The following is a 10,415-nucleotide window of genomic DNA, read 5'->3' as shown; positions in this document are numbered from 1 at the left end:
AATCAAGAGAGTAGAGAGTTATAGCAATATTTGAATGTAAGATAGTATAGGGAAGACAAGCTTTCAAGCTTACCAGAATCTAGAAGAATTTGGGTAGCAGTCTTGTCATCATACTCGCTCCATTGAGAAGACAAGCTTTCAAGCTTAGATTTGCAGAACTTTAAGTATTTCCATGGCCAATTTGAGTCGAGAGCTGACTGAATATCCATATTTACATATTTCAATAAGTGAAGACCTTATCTGCATCAGTAAAAGGATATTGGGTGGTTTATGGAATTCAGGGTGCTCTAGGAGGTGTAGAGATTTCAGAGTTTGATAGTTTTGCTGAGTGCAATCTATTCTAGGGGATTTAGAATTGTGAATGGTGAGGGGTTTGAGAGATTTTTTTGTGATATCAGCTTGTGCCAAGATTTTGAAACGTTCCCATCCTGTCATTGTGCTAGTAGCAGTAGAGTGATTGAGAGATTTGTGAGTTTGAGGCGACTTGATTTCAGGTGATTCTTTGGTGATTGTGAGGCTGTGATTGTCAATTGAGCGATTTTGATCAATGCAGTTGCATTGATCGTTTGAATTGAGTGATTTGAGAATCATTTGAAGCACCGGCTAGTACATCCGGCTAACTTCAGGCTAAAAAAGACTGTTATTGGACCGTTAGGAGGATAAGACAAAGAAAGATCAGGGGAGAAAGCCGGTGCAAGAGGAGAAATCAGGTTAGGAGAGAGGAGAGTGGGCGGAGCTTCATTTAATATGAGAAAAAATGACTCCCTTCAGTTATTGTCAAGATAGTCTCCAGAAACAGGGCTTGCTCCCTGACTGGGCTACTATGGAAATATCTGGTTTAGAAAAGGGGTATTCTAGTAAGTCATACACTTCCCTTATAAGCCAACCAAAACCCTAATATTTTAGGTAGATATTGAGTGAGTGTGGAGGCTGACGGCAGTGTGAGTGAGGAGGAAAAACCAGTTACCGGAGTAGTTCTTGTTGTCGTTCCCAAAATCAAAATGGAGGGTTTGATGTGGGAAGGAGAACCATTACACATAGCTTGGTGGAGATCAAAGAGAAGACAGAAGATACAGATCTTTGAAATTCTTGTCATAATGAATTATCCTTTCAAAACTAAATTGTTAGTTCCCTTGTTATCCTGATATGAGCAGAAGTACCCGGTCTAGAACCTCTTCTTAAGGTAAGATCTGTATTAAAAAAAATTGATGGTGTTTGATATTTTCATTATAGTCTTAGCCCACAATATTGACATTCATGTTTTTGGATTTTTCTATGCAGGATGGTCTCAGAATTTAGACGTGAGATATTCTTCTTCTCAAGGTTCTCATTCATGGGAGAAACATAATAGAGAAAAAGATCAGTTGGGATTGGGGAAGGGTGTACAGTTAATCATTGAATTAGAGATTCTTTTAAATTTCTCACAGTTTCCAAATTGGTTTTAATTAGGAAAATCTCACAGTTTCCAAATTGGTTTTAATCTGGTTCATAGCTAATCTATATTTTTGAAACACATAATTAGAATATGATATTCTAGGACTAGTCTTTAACTGTTTATATCCTATTTGGATGACAAAATGCTACAAAAATGGTTCAAATACTAAGCACAATACGGTGAAGCAGTACATCCAAGCCACCAACAATGGCAACTTGATTAATTCATATGACTCATTGAATAATTAGTACAACACTGTAAAAAGAAGGGATCGAATTCTGTGTACAATACTTAAAGAAATGAAAAGAATTGTCAAACAATCTATGTCATTCTAACATTTGGTATGCAAGATAGAATTTTACCTTTAAATCTTCTTTTTCACCTCTGTGGTCTGTCCAGCAAGTCCACCTCCATCTCTGACTGATCAGTGTATGATCACACTCCTAACTTAAACATCAATCAAAATTTACAACTATCATCACGACTTATCTTAAATTACTTATTGAGCAAATCGACCGAATACCAAAATCCTTCATCCCACGGAATATTTGGATTAATATGAGTTATAGGAAATACCTTGTTTCCTTTCTTGCTTCAACAACGTGTTCAATTTATTTTCCCCACGAAGTATCGCTCCATGAAAACATAGTTACAGTGAAACCCATCCTAATCCCACATGATCACCACCATCATTATAAGTTTATAACCATCAATTCATCAGCCTAATCATCAAAAACAGTAAGAAACGATCAAATTAAGGAAGGCCACCACTTACATTTTAAGAATATAAGAATAACCAATTTAGCATCCTTACTTAACCTTTGTTCCGATCCATCAATGAGTCTAAAATTATATCCATCTCTATAAAAATAAAAGAAAATGAAGAGAAAGGAAAGGATGTAACCTGTTCCGAACTGTTGGGATTTCCTTGATGAAAGCCTCGATAATTGTCACTTATTCTTATCGAAAAATTGCTCATTGAAGTATTTTTCTCTTCACTTCTTTCAGATGTTTTGGCCTACTCCACCTCTTTCTGTTTTCTTTGCTTTTCGTCGGAAAAAAAAAAGTATTTTTCCTCAACCAATTATCATCTGAAGAGTTTGAGCACCAAGTCGTTTGAGTCTTTTTCGTCTATTATGATCGGAACTTTCCCTGAGTACATTATATTTACGTAAACCTTCAGATTGAAGCTTTACTACACCAAAGAAGTAATTAAAAAGGAATGTTCCATAAAAATTCATCAGAATTTACACCAGAAAGTTGCCTTTCTGACATTTCACCTAACGGGGTTTTCCTCGCAACCATTATGCCCGCATCCAAATCTTTAGTTCAGGTGAAGCCTAAAACGATGAAATTCAATATGAATATCAATTTGGTTAGCGATAAAGTATCTCATCTTCCCCAAAGAATCTTTTTAAAGTTTTGTTATATCCTTGTATAGGAAAAGAAACATCCCAACAAATGAAATTACTTTGACGAACACATTACATGCATAAACAAAGTTTAGAACGAATACAATCTCTTACCGCTTAGAATACGCTTCATAGTTGTTGAACGTTGAATCATGGTTGGAAGCTTTATAGGTTGTTTCTATAGGTTTGTGTTTCTAGGAACAATCGCGTCTCTTGACTATCTTTCGAACAATCGCGTCTGTTGACTATCTTTGTAGGAACAATCGCGTCTCTTGGCTAATTGCTGCATCCTCTGGCACTTACACGCCATCCTAAAAGATTTACCCTATACATATATCTGATCTGATGTCTTTTAACGAAGAGACTGCTAATCAAAACTGCTACTTGTGTTTTCCTTGGAACAATCGCGTCTCTTGACTATCTTTCGAACACATGAAAATTCGCGTCTCTTGGCTAATTGCTGCATCCTCTGGCACTTACACGGCAGCCTAAAAGATTTGCTCTATATGTATATTATCTGATGTCTTTTAACGAAGAGACTGCTAATCAAAACTGACATGCTGACTTGGCACTCTATATTTCAGGCAAACTTAAAATTGAATCTGCTTTCGACATGTCAGCATAAGTATTCTCCTTTATATAAAAAAGTATTGATATCAAACCAAACCCTAAGATTTCAGTAGAAGTTTTAGTCTAACACAGTGAGATTGCGGAGACTACCGAGAGTGAGGTTGTGCTGAGGGAAAAACCAGCAACCCGAGTTATGATCGGAGTTTTGATTTATGTGGAACCTCTGCACATTCCTTGGAGATCAAAGAGGAGAGATACGGATCCTTGAAATTGTTGTCATAATGACTTCTCCTCTCAAGTTTATGTGGTTCCTTCTGGTAAGATCTGTATGCAATAATGGTGTTTGATTTCATTCTCTTGCACACAACATTGACTTTCATATTTTGTTTTTTCTAAGCAGATACTCCAGTTTCATCTTCAGCGGCATTGTTGTTGGCACTCATCAACAGATCTCTTAAGCCAGAGAAATAGATCAATTATGCAGTGCTACTGCTACTTGTTAGAGAAATTTGCTGTTTTCGTTTGGAATCTGTATTCATGTCTGAACTTCTGAGCTTACATTTCAATTGGTAGAGAAGAAATTATTCTTTGTAGACCTTACTTGCTGCTACAAACATTCAGTTTAGATCTATAAATGTTGTAAGCTTGTTTCTATGTAATATTTTGGAACTATCCAACTGGATTCGTAAACTATTTTGTAATAAATCAGATTCCGATATAACGAGTCAGATTCAGGTAAACTACTACCAATCTTATTCAAGTTGAAAATTCTTATATTTTAATTAAAAAAGATAGATTAAAGCGCAAAGGTTATATTCGTTTAAACCTCGAATAGGTCTAGTACTTACAAGCCCAGGTAGCTAGGGAAAAAAAACAAATGAAAGAAAAGAAAGAAGACTCCTCCACATGCATAATCTTCAACATTACTCGAAATCTTCTTCACTTCCAAATACTTCAATGATCCCAAGGGTTGTAAGTTCAGCATCATCGTTGTCGAAAATTCGTAGCTATAACAACGAGAAAACAAGAGTTCTCAATCATTGTTATACAGTTTCATAGTATCATTATATGGTATCAAAGTTCAATTGTATCACAACTTCGACAATAATACTATGGTGATATGTATCGCTCCCCCTTAGTCAATACTCCATCTCACATGGAAACCACTCCCCCTTACATAATGATCCGAAAACCATATGTATTTGTAGTGTGAACTACATATTAATTCTCCCCCTTTTTGTCAATAAAATTGGCAACGGTACGAAAACGAGATCCTAATGAAATTTCCAAAAGAGACATTTCATGACCAAAAGAAAGCACATATCATCTTATTTAGATGCAATCATATAGACGAAGCTAAATGCATTCATCAAGGAGTTTATAAAGATACAAGATAACCCCTATAATATTCCACATCCGCATTCCCCATAAAGATTTGGAAATTAAGCACAAGTTCAATTAAGAACTCTCCCCCATAATATGTCATTCCCGAAAGAACAACAAGAGCGACCTTAATTTCAAAAGAAAAGAAGGATTTCTTTGGACATAAAAAATCACATAAAGTATGAATTTGAATCCAAACATACTCAATTAAATTAACCATAAGAGAACCCATGATTAATTTAATCGCAAATGCTCAACATAAGTGAACTTATGGAGTCTCAAAGATACTCAATTAGATTAATCACAAGAGAACCCATAAATAATTTAATCGGAATACACAACCAAATTAACCACAAAAAGTAATCAATTTAATTGGTCATGCTCGACATAAAAGAACTTACGGAGCAACAACTAAACAACCAAACGAGGATGATTTATTTAGTTGATCATGCTCGACATAAAGTACCTCACGGAGAAACAACTAAGCTAATCATAAGCGAATGAATAAACTCAGTCGATAGTCCTCAACATAAGACACCTTATGAAACAATACAGTATATGCACAAAAATTGTAGACCGGAGGTCGACCAAATAATGTGGAATAAGAAAGGATTCATTCTATTTTCCATCACCATTTGCACAATGACATACAATAGACATAATCCTTGTAAACAAAAGATTTTAACCTATCTTCCATCAATAATTGACATAATAGGCTTAACTTTTGTATTGTCAAAAGTTCATTCCTTCTTTTATCAATACATGCATATCGACATATGAAAGACTTAACTTTTGACTTGGTATGACAATCATAGTCCATGGATGCAAACACACATATCCCATAACAAATTGCAATATATAAAACCATAAAGGTTAATACTGCAAAAATCATCTTCCAAACAGTTTTAGAATTTAAACCAATAAACCTAAAAACATGAAGATGAAAACATTGGACATAGTTATGTGTAATCACAATAATGGCTATTCCAAACTCTAGTTATTCTTCTAAACAAAACAAGAAAATAGAAGATTTACTAGGCATATGAAATCAAATTACTCATCATTTTCATCATCGGAACCACTCCAAGATGCTTGAATCATGTTCAATTCTTCCTTGAGCTCGGGAAATTTAGTTGCAACCAATGACAGTTGTTCTTGTACGCACTTCACTCTTGAATTTACCTTACACACACCCTTGTGAATTTTTTGAAGTAGACTCAAGGTGGTAGCTATAGGGTCACAATCATCAAGGGGATTATCTCTTTGTCTTTTACACACATTCACCCTTATGCGTTTTAAAATACATAGACGAACCAGTTTGGGAACCCCAAATGAGTTGCCAATTGCATCAATACCACGTTCACGTCAAATTTGGCCAATCAAGCATGGGTAACCTAACTTCTTGCTGGGTGAAGTCATCGAGATAATTTGAGAAATGATGAAACCACAAGTATCGAGACTCGGAACACCCAATTCAAAGAAATAGACCAATTCCGAAAATCATGACTCCGCTTAGAATTCTCAATTGTGGAGGGACAAAGATTAGAGATACCAAGTTTACCAAAAGCCATCAAAGCAACACTAAGAACATTAGTAGGAAACTTTCCTTGATTCCAAGTTACCTTCTTATCGCAAAGGCCAATAAAGATGTCATCAAGTGATGGTCGTTCATCACTTGGTCTAGGTAGACGAACATTTTCCAATGAAGTTTTGGTAATATTCTAAATCAACTCTGTATTAACAAGAAATCTTTCTCTATTTACTACACCAAAGAAATAATTAAAAAGGAATGTACCATAAAAATTCATCAGAATTTACACCAAAAAGTTTCCTTTCTGACATTTCACCTAACAGGGTTTTCCTCGCAACCATTATGCCTGCATCAAAATCTTTAGTTCAGGTCAAGCCTAAAACGATGAAGTTCAATATGAATATCAATTTGGTTAGCGATAAAGTATCTCATCTTCCCCAAAGAATCTTTTTAAAGTTTTGTTATATCCTTGTATAGGAAAAGAAACATCCCAACAATATAAGTTTTATTTTATATATATAATGGTCGGATCTTCGAACAGCATGACAATCACAATACGCATAGTTGTGTTAAAATAGAATACCTGATGAAGCCATCCATTGAATCCAAGAAATCCACCAAAGCTGCAAGCACACCCGTAGAACAGAATATAATGGAATATCTTGGTTTCTCCTTCTTGAGCCTTTTGTGTAATGAATAATAAAATTATTGAACCCTATACTGATGGCTATAGAGTTCCTTTTATAGGTAGAAGGAGGACCAAGGTTCCTAGGGTTAGAGTTAGCATTCAATCTCGACCGTCCATCAAGGAAGAGATATAGGAAATAAGCCCAAGAAATGGTAACCAATATACTTAACAATATTCTCAATTAACCAAAAGATAATACATGGGCCCACATGATATTTTATATGCATAGAAATATTCTTACATTCTCCCACTGGTCCATGAAATAATTTATTTAATGGTTAATTATAGAAAAAAAACGTAAGCGCGCATAATTACTAGACATATTTAATGGTTAACACTAGTACAAACCTTCACATAGGCCACGTTTTTTAGTTTACAGCTCAGCCACGTTTCAGGTTATTTGTGTGGCTATTGGTCATCAGTATAAGTATAGCCACATTTTGTGTTGCCATGTAGCCATAGTGCACCATTTAGTCATGGGTTTATTCCTAAACCCATCAACTGTAACCATAGGGTATCGTTTGGTCATTGTTTTCAGTTTAATCCAATCACATGTAGCCATAGATGCGTATATGGCCACATTCAATAATTTTGTATGTGTCAAAAGTGTCGGATGACAATAGACACACCTTTTAGTCTGTGACGGAAAGAGGATTTATTTAGCCACATTGGTTTGTTTATGTGTCCATAATATCTGGTTTATTAGACACGCATATACTAAGGAATTGACACATTATATCAAACATGACAAAAGATTGACATATGGTTACTCCATATTTTTTTGGGAGGATTATGATATGGCTACACGAAAAATAAATTGTGAACATAGCGTCGGATCCATTAGACACATGAGATTGAATTTTAACTTTTAAAGTACTAGCCATGGTTGTTACCGAGTCTTTTCTAGGCCAAATGCTCCTAGTATGCTTAATTTTCAAGCAACAAGTGATTGTGGCTTCCAAGGGAATTGCAATACAGCGGGTGCAGCCGGGTGTTTTGTGAAAATAAAACACGTATAGTGGAGTTCTGTTGTGTTACTTTCTCCCAGAATTCCCGATATATAACCATGCCAAAATCCAAAATAGGAAACCATATCTTAAACTTTTCATACAAATCTAGAAGGGACTGCAAACGACAGGAGCCATCTGTGAGACCAACCAAACCTGTTTAACTTATCAATTCACAAAAGCTTGTATATTTTTAGCCAATATATTTAATGAAAAAATTTAGATCTACAACCAATATTTTTTATTTACCTCTTTCCAAAAGAAAAAAACAAAAATATTACATCAAATTGATTTTGGAGCCAGCCACTCCAAAACTACGATTGCAGTAGGAATGCATTTCTTTTGCTCTTTATATAACAAGACAAAACAATCCCATAGTCAAATTCTTGATGTTTTAGATGCAGAGTTCGTGTCCTACAATTCGAGTGTCAAACTTATAGAGGCATATGATGGCATAAAAATGACTTCGTCAAAGCTCAGGGACAATGTAGTGTGTTGAATAGCCACAACGAACCTGCAACAGGAAAATAGGGTTCTGAGTTCAAAAAAACAAGGAAGAAAGAACGAGGGCACAACAATTAATACAAGGTGTCAGCCCAACTCAACATAAATTGTGGTCAAGACTTCTTACAAAAAGGACTTGCACAAGATATGGGAAAAACCCTGTCAAGTATGGTATTCAAAACGGTTGAGGGTTAAATTGGAACAAGGAAAATGAGATTAAAATTCACTATTCTTCACAGGCTACACAATACAAACTCCTCACACAAGCAAGTGAACCGCTCCATGCAATTCACTTAGGAAAAAGCATCAGTCCGCCCCCAAATGCTTTCACCATAAAATTGAGAACCATAAGACCTTTAGCACCATCATTTTAAATGTTTTTTTTTGTGGTTAATGAACTGGAGTTTCCATCATATATCTACAGGGTTACGAATCTAATTTGGAGTACTTGGAATTCAATTTCACCATATGCTTTGAGTAATATTATGAAGTGTATAAAAGATTTCTGAAATACAAGTACAACATGTAGTTATAGTGCATGTGCCCATAAATATATTCAAGCAATAGGACAAAAACATACCAACTCTCATTCTCTTGGATATCTATTTAAAAGTGACCAGAGTAGCAAGTTGTAAAGTACAGTAGTAGCAATTTCAATTGAAGTTCCATATGAGACACGGATAGAATGATGTTATTCATTTTACAAAGAATAAAGCACGCAAACATACAGAAACCATGCTAAGGAACAGGATTAAACATAAGTTCCATCGTTATCGTTCTTTCAAAATCATGTCACTAACCGAATAACCACAGATTAAAGGAAATAAAGCGACGCACCTGCGGGAGTGTGTCATTTTGGCTTGCGTATAAGTAAACCTCGGCAGTCAGTTCGGAAGTAATCATTTCAGGATTCTTTACCCAAGTCTTGTGGATCTACAGACGGCAAGATATTATCATTCCCAGAAAAGATTACTGTACTGAATTCCTCATCGTTGCCATCGTCATCTCTATAATTTTTGGGAGGTGTCACAAAAACAATAGATTTTTTCTTATCTAACTAGTCTTTGACATAAAATACATGCTTAGCTTGTGAGGCTAAAATAAAAGGATCATTTTTGTATCCCAACATAGTAAGGTCAACAATCTTGTAGCCAAGAGCATCTCTTTTGACCCCACGTTTATTATCAACCCAATTGCACTTGAACAGATGAACTTTTCTTTCACAGTAATCTAACTCCCATATCTCTTGCAAGACACCATAATAAGAGGCTTTACCATATGTAACGTCATCATCTCTAGATATGTGCATGTCATTTGCTGCAACGCTAACCCCACTATTCTGGTGAATTCTACCATCACGGGATCTTGTGCGGAATAGATATCCATTGATGCGGTATACAGTGTATTTCGTTACCTCGTAGTGCGGGCCGTGTGATATCCATCTTAAGTTCTCTGAGATACTTTCTCTGTCGTCTGCCAACTCTTTTTCAACCTGAAATTCATTATTAGGATGAACCTTGACTTTAAAGGAATATAACACATCAAACAAGACACTTTTTCTATGACCTATTACCTCATTTTTTAACCAAGCGCCAAAAGTGTTAGAGTGCTCTTTCTCCATCCATGCTCGCTTTTTAGTAGAATATTTAGTTTCCAAATATAGCTTGTGTCGGCTGGTATGTACAATAACCAAATGTTATTATACTTTGTACCAAAAAAAAACAGGAAAAAAAAAACAAATTAATACTTACTCTATGTAAGGCTCAATTTCAGGCATGTTCTGCATTACATAGAAATGTGCTTGTCTCAACTGTTCAGGGGTAACTATACACGGCTCTTCAGCTGATAACGGTTCTCCCTCCTGAGATGTATTATGCCTATCTAG

The 10,415-nt window shown here is 35.5% G+C and overlaps 1 long non-coding RNA gene across 1 annotated transcript; it reads left to right on the top strand.

Annotated features, from left to right (window-relative positions):
• Positions 1 to 958: 958 nt before the first annotated feature.
• LOC113297907 lies at positions 959 to 1,539 on the top strand. The gene is made up of 2 exons (XR_003333894.1): positions 959 to 1,183; positions 1,282 to 1,539. It is a non-coding gene; the product is annotated as an uncharacterized LOC113297907 (long non-coding RNA).
• The last annotated feature ends 8,876 nt before the right edge of the window (positions 1,540 to 10,415 follow it).

Source organism: Papaver somniferum, chromosome 7, assembly GCF_003573695.1.
Source record: "Papaver somniferum cultivar HN1 chromosome 7, ASM357369v1, whole genome shotgun sequence".
In the NCBI taxonomy this organism is placed as follows: domain Eukaryota; kingdom Viridiplantae; phylum Streptophyta; class Magnoliopsida; order Ranunculales; family Papaveraceae; genus Papaver; species Papaver somniferum.
The sequence above is the reverse complement of the archived record's forward strand: the minus strand, read 5'-3'. Positions and strand labels throughout refer to the sequence as shown.